Raw genomic sequence first — 9,687 nt, 5'->3', positions numbered from 1 at the left:
AGTTGGTAAACAATGGAGGAGAAACTGGTGGTAGTGGTTGCTGGATACCCAGAGCTATACGACTTTACAAAGCACAGTTAGCACCATCTCAATAGAAAACAGCAGATAAGTGCAGTACTGTAAACGTCCATGATGGAGGAGAAGCTCCTGGACCAACTGGTGGTACTCCCCATGATCCAGCCTCTTTTTTAGGGTCTCATGCATAACGCTCTGTGTATGATCGAGGCCTTGGGGGCTGCATGTTTTGCTGCGGCCTGCTTCAGCTGCAGTAACCAGCGGTGGGACCCTCGGCACTGATGACTCAGAGGAACTGGAACAACTAAAACTAAAGTGCTGACTGTGCGCAGGTTGACTAAATGTGTGCACTGCAAACATAAACTACTTAATGAAGTTTGAGTGTGATGCATGAAATAAAAGTTATGTATCATCATTTCTCTGTTTGCTGATGAGTGTGCAGTGTACAGAAGGTCAAAGGTCAACAAAGTGAATAAGGAAAAAATAAATTATTCATTGTAATCTATAAATAAATCTCAGGTGAGTGCAGGAGGGTTGCCAACATTAGTGTAACGGCAGGTCGGTGCCGCCCTCACACTGCTGCATCCCGCCATTCTTTAAATGACTCTGATTGGCCCAGAGGGGGGACGGCATCATCCATTAGTGACGGCGTGTTTGCTGTCGCTGTGGCACTCTGTGTTCTGTTTCTCCTCCCTCCATCTCTGCCTGTGTTGCTGCACAGTCTCTTCCTCTCTGTCAGCAGCGTCTCTCCGGGGGCTTGTATTGTTTCAGTGGATAAAAGGAAAGACAAAAAAAACCTGCTTCAGCGGGATGAGAGAAAGACTTTATAACAAGCTCTCGCGCCTCCAGGGAGGATTCTCACTCAAATGTTCTCCGAGAGTACACACAGATCCTCGCTGTACGCAGCACACACACACACACACACACATGTACTCTGTGTCCTATGGAGAAAGGAACTGAGACCGGCGTCAGGAGTGGCCACAACAGGAAGTGGTCCAGAGATTACATTAAAGGACAGACTCCCTGCTCCGAATGAACCTCTGCGGAGAGGTCGAGGCCTTTCCTCCACCCCTCGGGAGGTTTCAGCAGTCTTGTACAGTAAAGCTCACACTGTGACTTTTGAGAGAGTCTTTTTCTGACATCCTGCTGCTCTCAGCATCTCGGAGAGATGGAGGGACGGGGCAGAGACACTGTGCAGGGAATCGAGACTGAAACAAGGGAGGCACCCTGCAGTAAAGGTCATGCTCCAGACCCCCCCGCTCCAGAGAGCACATTAGCAGCGCTGTTATTGTTTGTCTTTATGTTCTTATCAGATAACCTCTGAACACCAGAGTCAGCTCTTCCTCTGCAAACATCATAGTGTCACGGCTAATTCACACTTTAAGCTTCTTTGCTTCAGTCCATGCGCCATTTAAGACATCATCTACCTATGCCCATGGGGGTCAGCGCTGACTCCAGTGTGGACACATGCAACCCGAAATTTGTGATAGTGCGGGCTGCACACATTGGAAATGCACCAATGACGCATGCTCCAGTTATAGAATATAATCTCTAGTTCCACACTCCGGTCCAGCTGGTGGTGTATGTGGTAGTTTGACAAGAAGAAGAAAACAAAATGGACGCTTGTTTTGAAGAGACATTGTGTGTGGAGATGCACCACATTTCAAGCAGGACCACTTTTGTCACTTTCCATTGCAGTATTGTATTTGGTGGTGTGGCTCTGTTCTGGGCCTCTCTGCCCTTCCATGCGCCTACGTGGAAAGCTTTAAGGTGGAGAGCGCACACCTTCCCACTCCCACTGTGCAGTCGAGTTGCCAACGTCTGACAGCCAAGTGGCTAATTTCCGGTTCAGCAATTTCTAACTTGAATGAGGTTAAATGATTTAATCTTGCAGGTCTTCCAGACTTTCCAAATGTTATCAGATTGGATGGATAAAATCTTGAAATTAAAACGAGTCTTTGCATGGGGGTTGTGACGCTTAAAAAAAAAAAAGTTTCACAGACCTGAAGGGAAAACTGACAGATCCTGGGCATTGCAGTGCCACTGTGTGGTCACTAGGAAAACTGCAATGCACTTCCTGTGGGCCTGCACGCAACACTGCCAGGTAGAGTACACTCAGTGACCTGTGGCTGATTTAGTTAATATATGCAAGTCTCTTTTTCTTTATTGACCAACTGATTGGTGTAAGAGCAGGTAGAATGAGTCGACAAAGATTTTCTTTGGCTTACAGCAGACTTCTGATTCGTACGGACCCGTCTGTGCATCCGTCCTGTTGTTCAGTGTTTTTCTGATGTCATTTATGTTACTGTAAAGTTCTTAATGTTTGTAGTGAGTGTTTTCTGCCTGATGATAAATAAGACTGAGAGGAGGACAGTAATGGCAGCCTGAGGCTGCGACATGTACGTGGAAGTAGCAGCAGCGGGGCCAGACTCTCCACAGGAAGTAAATGGAGTGGAAGTAACGTGCAGCCTGACGGTGAAGGTCAGCTTTGGGTCAACATGATGTTTGTTTAGTAATTTAGACGTTTTTTTCAGTCCTGCTTCAGGATTTGCTACGGGCCAGCAGCTCCGCTCGGCTTGTCACTATCGCTACAACATTAACAGCCGCCGTGTCACTGGTTGGTAAACGGAGTGTGTTCTCAGCTTTCAGCTCACCAGGTCAAAGCTGGCAGCAGTGAGACGGAGGAAGAGGACTGTTTTTATAGGAGTTGGGAAATTCTTCCTGATATCAGAGCCATGTGATGTGACTTGAGGCACAAGTTGACCTTCTTATAAAGAGTCTGAACATTCAGATCATGAGTAGATTTTTTTCCATTTAAACTAAATCAGATTAACAAGTACAACAAAGACACACACAGTGCTGTCCTATATACTCTGCACACATGATTTAATCCACAGCTGGTGTCCCTGCTGAGTTTAAAGTGATAATGAGGCAAGATCAATACGCAGCCGTCTGATGTTTGGAGTCCAGATTTAATTAGATTTCTTTTTATCAATTGAAAAAATTAATTTATAGAAAAAAATGTATGTTATTGCCACATCTAAGATTAGTTCTTCATTATGTTTCAGAGTTTGCAGACCGGCTCAGGAACATCTATTTCAACAAAGACGCTCATCCCCAAAACACCATCTGATGCTTGTGTCATCGAGTCAGAACGTCCTCCGTCTTCTCAGCACCAGGTTGGTTCTCCTCTGTTTGCCTTTATTTAGTGAGTGACAGAACCAAACTCTGAAATCTCAGCCCTGAATGACTGAAACAAAAGCAGCAGCTTTAGTGTCTTGCATCACTGCACACATGGTTTTCAATGTATCTAAGTTTGTTCTCAGCCCTAGAGTGGTCTCCTCTGGTCTGAATCAGGGACTTATGTTGTTCCAAAGTTGTATAATTGCCTAGAGTTGGTTGGTGTTCTCACGGCAGCATTTACAAGAGGACCAGATCAAATGCCTTGTGTGAGAAAGCTGCTCTTGATTGGTCAGAATTTCCATGTGGGAAAAATCCAGGAAGTAAAGCAAACGTTGAAGAAGAGTACACTTGCAAGATAAATGTGACACTTTCTAATGTCACAATGGAGGGACAACTACGCAGGTTGATTTTAGCGCTGCTCATCGTGGACTATATTGCTGTCATTGTTCATTTTAGTCAAACCATACAGTTTGAAAACGAGGCGCGGCTCCAACTAGAAAACAATGTTTTGATGCATTGGATGTGCTGAATGTGCATATTAAGGCAGTACAGGAGGAGGTGCACATTAATAATCCTCCAGGACTGTAACATGCTCATGTTTAACCCAAACAATGTGTCATGTGACTGCAGTTGCTTCACATCCAGGTCGGAACACCTTCTCACCACAAACCAACCGCACCAGAGTTCCTTTGGAACCAGACTGAGACCACCTCTTCAAGAAGGTCTCAGTCCGGTTGTTCTGGTGTGTTCACACCTGAGTGTGATTGCTGTGTTCACACCTGCCCAAATGAACCGCACTGAGGGGGCGAACAAACCTGAGTTTGACTGAACCAAACGGGGCAGGTGTGACAGCAGCCTTACTCATACTGTGGGTCGGGCTGCAATGGTACGAGGTTTTTATGGAACAATATTAATCTCAGAAAACATCATGCTCTCATGGTACACTGTATACACAATACGTTATTACACAGTTGTTGTAAACGTAATTATAATCAGTGACTTCAGATACAGTGTTCAAAAGAATTCGTTTTTTTCTTCTTTTGGTTGAAGAAACGGTTTACAGAAACTTGAAACTTGAAACACACTTTTAAGTGTGTGTGAACAGTCTCCATCTTGGAACAATTTTACTCCTAAAACTGCCTAAAAACATTGCAACATGCATCACAATATTTTAGAAAAGCTGCCGTGAAATCATTGCAGACTGCAACAATCCCAGAATCAGCCTGTGAAATCCTGGAGGGACGGACTGTCAAAAACAGCAGCAACAGAGATTTAGGAGTGAATGGAAGCAGGAGTTTCAGTGACTAGAACATGACATATCTAAGAACGTAATACACCGTGTTGTATCCCGCCGATTTTCTGCTTTTTCTTCTAATGTTTTCTGTTAGTCACAAAGCTGGGAGGGACTGAGTGAAAGTTAGCGCGTATGAGGCAGAGGCGTGGAGATGAGTACGTAACGCAAAATACCTTATGTTGACCTTAGTGTTAATTTTGTTGATGAAAGATGAAGAAAATTTTTCAATCAATGACCTTTTTTCCATGACAAAAACGAGATGATGACGAGCTAAAAATAGATCTAGATAATAAAAACTACGACGTTTCATTTTTGTTGATGAGACGAAAATGTTAGTGATGGAATATCGGACATTCTCTTCAGATGCCTGATGAGCGACAGGCTGGTAAACTGCAGTAAATAGTCTGCACCAGGATGTTTCCATTGGTGCGAGTTGTGAGCTGTAATTCAGCACTAACTAATCAGTCGTGTGTGTCAGACTGTGGATGGTTAAAGTTAAAGTTAAAGTCCCACTTTGGTATGACCCGACCGGGGATTGAACCCACAACCTCCCAGTGTCAGGGCGGGGTTTGTTTGTTTGTTAGTTGCAGCGGTGGCTGTTAGCAGCTAGCTCCACTTGTTAGCCGCTGAACGGCAGCAGAGCAAACAGCCACCAGCTGCTGGACTTCACAGCTGATCCCTGCAGGACTCCACTCTGAACGTGAATTAGCCTCACTGGATTAGTTTAAAGATCACAAAAACACATAGAAGACATAATGACTAGAAGTTGACGAAAAGTCAAAAACTATAAGACAACTATACATGACATTTTGTCTCAAGACTGTCAAAATTAACAATGACTGACAGAGAACATCAGTTTTCTGTTTAAATGAATTATTGAATTTTTTCTGTTTAACATTTTCATTAATTAAAGTGCCAGTTCAGGAAGGCCGTGTTAAGTTGTATTAAATTACTTTAGATATCCTTGTTACCTACGTTGACATTTGGGTCACCAAATACACCCCTGGGTTAAATAAAAACAATGTGAAATTCAGTCTCTCTCACACACACACACACACACACACACACACACACACACACACGTCCGCTCAGGTACATGGACAGTGTCATCCGATGCAGCTGACTATACGTACCTGTGACACGGTGTGCTGTGAGACTGGTTATTTCAGGCAGAAACTGTAACAGATACTGTAAGTGTAATCAGCGTTTGATTAGTCAGTGAGATAATTGTGTCGCACCTGTGGGGCACAGCACGCCGCATCAAGGTAGGAAAAGAACAAGACGTGTTCTTCTGAGCTGGCAGACAGCCGAGGCCCGCGGGCTCTCTGCTACAGAGGCACGTTGTTATAATTAGATACTGTGACATGCTTTGACACGAGTTCATCAGACGTCTCGATGGTTGGAGAAATCTCGTCTATGAATTCTTCAGACTAACATGTTTCTGTGGTTTGATGACAATACTGTCTGATTAGTCCGTGAATTCATCCAGGTGACTTTTTATTTCCAACGACTGGACCGATGCTTTACACTCAATCATCCTGTGAGTGAGTGAGTCAGGGAAATTAAGTGGTGAGTTTAATAACCGCAATTTCAGCTCTTAAAGTCACTTTGTGGTTTCTGCTAATTAGCATGTTGGCACTAATGACTAAAACGAACATGGTGAACACCAGCAGGTAAAATGAAGCATGCTAATGTTGTGTCATAGTGCCGCTGTTAGCATGACGTAGACTCCTGTTAGGTGCTGGGTCTCCTGATCTAACATGATCCTAATATGTTAATATCACATTTTCAACTGAAAGTCTTCGTACACACAGTGAGACTGTGGGAGTAACAGTGTAAAAATATACTACAGAACAGTGTTTCCTCTCGGTTTACTGCTTTGGCCCGCCTGGTGAGCCTGCCGCCCACCCCTACACTAGATTCCATTCTCATGTTTAATGATTTAAAGTTTAGTAAAATTTTCTTTTGTATTTCATTCATCCATCCATTTTTGGCAATAACATCTTGAGTTATTGCCAAAAAAGTCTTGTGTGATGTCACAGTGACCTTGACCTTTGACCTTGGACCACCAAATTCTAATAAGTTCATTCTTGACTCAAAGTGGATGCGTGTGCCAAATTTAAAGAAATTACCCTGAGGTGCTCTTGAGATATTACGTTCACAAGAATAAGACAGATGAGGTCACAGTGACCTTGACCTTTTACCTATGACCACAACAATTAAATCACTTCATTGTTGAGTCTAAGTGGACGATTGTGCTAGATCTAAGGAAATTCCCTTGAGGTGTTCTTGAGGTATTGCGTTCACAAGAATGAGGTTGATGCAAGGTCACAGTGAACTTGACCTTTGACCTGTGACCACCATGATTGTGGCATTTCATTGTTTAGTTCAAGTGGATGTTTGTGCCAAATTTAAAGAAATCGCCGCAAGGTGCTCTCGAGATATTGTGTTCACAAGAATAAGACAGATAAGGTCACAGTGACCGTGACCTTTAACCTGTGACCCCAGCAATCTAATCAGTTCATTGTTGAGTCCAAGTGGACATTTTTGTCAAATCTAAGGAAACTCCCTCCAGGCATTCTTGGGATATGATGTTCACGAGAATGAGGTAGATGTAAGGTCACAGTGAAGCTGACCATTGACCTGTGGCCACCATGATTGTAGCATTTCATTGTTTTGTTCAAGTGGATATTTGTGCCAGATGTTTAGAAATTCCTTTAAGGTGTTCTTGAGTTATTGTGTTCACAAGAATAAGAAAGATAAGGTCACAGTGACATTGACCTTTATCCTGTGACCACAGCAATCTAATCACTTCATTGTTGAGTCTAAGTGGACGATTGTGCCAAATCTGAGGAAATTCCCTCCAGGCATTCTTGGGATATGATGTTCACGAGAGTGAGGTAGATGCAAGGTCACAGTGAACTTGACCTTTGGCCTGTGACCACCATGATCGTAGCATTTCATTGTTGAGTTCAAGTGGACGTTTGTGCCAGATTTAAAGAAATTGTTGGGGCAGACCCAGAACACACTGGATATATATACAAACAAGTGCTGATCTAATTTATGCCGATATGAAGAGCAGTCCATGTGTATTTTCAAAAAAACTGATGAAGCTATAGTTGGGTTGGGAGAGAGTTACTGCCCCAAGCAAAGGAGTTCAAGTATCTTGGGATCTTGTTCACACATGAGGGTAGAATGGAGCGTGAGATGGATCGGTAGTTTGGCACGGCATCTGCAGAGATGCAGGCGCTGCACCGGACCATCGTGGTGAAGAGGGAGCTGAGCCAGAAGGCGTAGCTTTTGATTTCCTGGTCCATCTATGTCCCAACCCTCACCTGTGGTCATGAGCTCTGGGTAGTGACCGAAAGAATGTGATCATGGATACAAGCAGCGGAAATGAATTTCCTATTAAGGGTGAGGAGCTCAGACATCCAGAGGGAGCTCTGAATAGAGCCGCTGCTCCTTCGCATCAAAAGAGGCCAATTGAGGTGGTTTGGGCAGTTTTCGAATTGGCCGCACCATCAAGGTCTTAGTCTGGCCCCTCCCCTGGGACCACTTTGCCTTGGGAGACCCTACCAGGGGCTATTAGCCCTGGATAACACAGTTCCTGGGATCATATGCAAACCCCTCCACCATGATAAGGTGGCCATTCTTGGAGGAGTCGCGGGCATCTGATGAGGATGAGGAGGCCCCGGGGCAGACCCAAAACACACTGGAGGGATTATATATCTCATCTGGTCTGGGAACACCTCAAGGTCCTCCAGGAGGAGCTGGGAAGGGTTGCTGGGGAGAGGGACGTCTGGAATACTTTGCTCAGCCTGCTGCCCCCGCGACCCAGCTTTGGATAAGTGGTTAAAATGGATGGACGTAAACTCACCACAGACATTTGTGTCATTCATGGACTCGCGGTGGTGCAGTTAGAGGCGCACAGTGCTCTGCTGCAGAATGAATATAGGATCAACACTGGACTTTTTGTCCAGGCCTGTGGAGTTATGGGTGAAACACTGCAGAACGATAAATGGATTTAAATCAACTTTAACACCTCGACACGACATCTGCTGCTTTACTACTTCTTATATAATCGTGTTTACTCTTTTGTCTGTTAATTAGATAAACAAATAAAACCCTGTGTGGATGTTTAAGTTATTTTTCCAGCTATAATCCAGTAATGCCGTGTTAATTAGACACATGGGATATGCAAATACTTTAGTGTTGCAAGGATCCCTCAAATCTGGTCAGACAGTAGTTGGAGCTCTGCGGACGACACAACAGAGCTGTAAGTTTAATTATTACAGGTGACAGTCGTAGAAACTGAGAGGTAACAGTAGATTTAACACAGTAAGACAGACGTGTATCAGACCTAATCGTCGTTTGATCGCCTGCTTTTGTTTTACACCAGCAAAGGATTTTTACACTCTGCCTCTGAATGATCCGTGCAGTTAAAGAAGTGCGTGAGTGTGTGTTGACTGTAAAGTGGTACCTCTCCTGCTGTTAGAGAAATGCACAGACAATGGAGAGTGGTTGTATGGCCTTATTACCCCCGCTGAGTGAATGTGGGGAAGAGCAGAGCGGGGAGATTAGCAGCGCAGATAGACGCTCTCGACGCTCTGATGTGATGTGACGGGACATATTGTGACATGACGGTGGATCTAATCTGATTTGATATAACTTTGTATCGCCCGCCCCAAATTATTTTCACGCTCGTGAGTTCCCTTGATGCAAATTACAACACATGTTCAGAGCCTCCTTAATGGCTGTGCTGGCTGTCCTAATTTCCTCACATGCAACACGGGCCTGAGTCCGTGTGAGCGACCAAAATCTGGATGGAGCTGCACCACATGGCGTGCAGGTTATATTTGGAATATTAAAATCTGCATTAATCAGCGTTGCCGTGATAACGAGTGAAGCAGAGTTCACTTTTGAATATTAAGGCCTGTAGCTGTGCAAGTTGATGACTGTAGTCATGTAGACTGTTCTCTGACTGTTCCTCTGAAGCAACACATCCTCACATGGTTTGGTTAAGGACACAAAGAGTAAAGAAGCAGATCAAGAGACAGACCCGTCCCTCTCTCTTGCGCTCTCAAACTTGTAATGAAATCTGATCAAACGGTAAAACTGAATAAATGTTGAGCCAAATAATGTTTATTTTTCTTTAAATCTAACCACGTACTTTTGTTGCACAAGGAAAAAAATGT

At 44.1% G+C, this 9,687-nt stretch overlaps 2 protein-coding genes across 3 annotated transcripts in view; one reads left to right on the top strand and one right to left on the bottom strand.

The window, feature by feature from the left end:
- The window catches only part of LOC126405581 (dual specificity protein phosphatase 3-like), a 608,181-nt gene that overhangs the window by 440,481 nt on the left and 158,013 nt on the right, over positions 1-9,687 (bottom strand). The window lies entirely within an intron of this gene.
- Positions 1-9,687, top strand: part of LOC126405564 (thyroid hormone receptor alpha) — a 163,343-nt gene that overhangs the window by 15,788 nt on the left and 137,868 nt on the right. For both annotated transcript variants that reach the window (XM_050069365.1, XM_050069363.1), the window contains exon 3: positions 3,084-3,194. The gene's annotated coding sequence lies outside the window, so the exon portion shown is untranslated. The remainder of the gene's footprint in view (positions 1-3,083; positions 3,195-9,687) is intronic.

This window comes from Epinephelus moara, chromosome 18, assembly GCF_006386435.1.
Source record: "Epinephelus moara isolate mb chromosome 18, YSFRI_EMoa_1.0, whole genome shotgun sequence".
Lineage (NCBI taxonomy): Eukaryota > Metazoa > Chordata > Actinopteri > Perciformes > Serranidae > Epinephelus > Epinephelus moara.
This window is presented reverse-complemented; position numbering and strand designations above follow the sequence as displayed.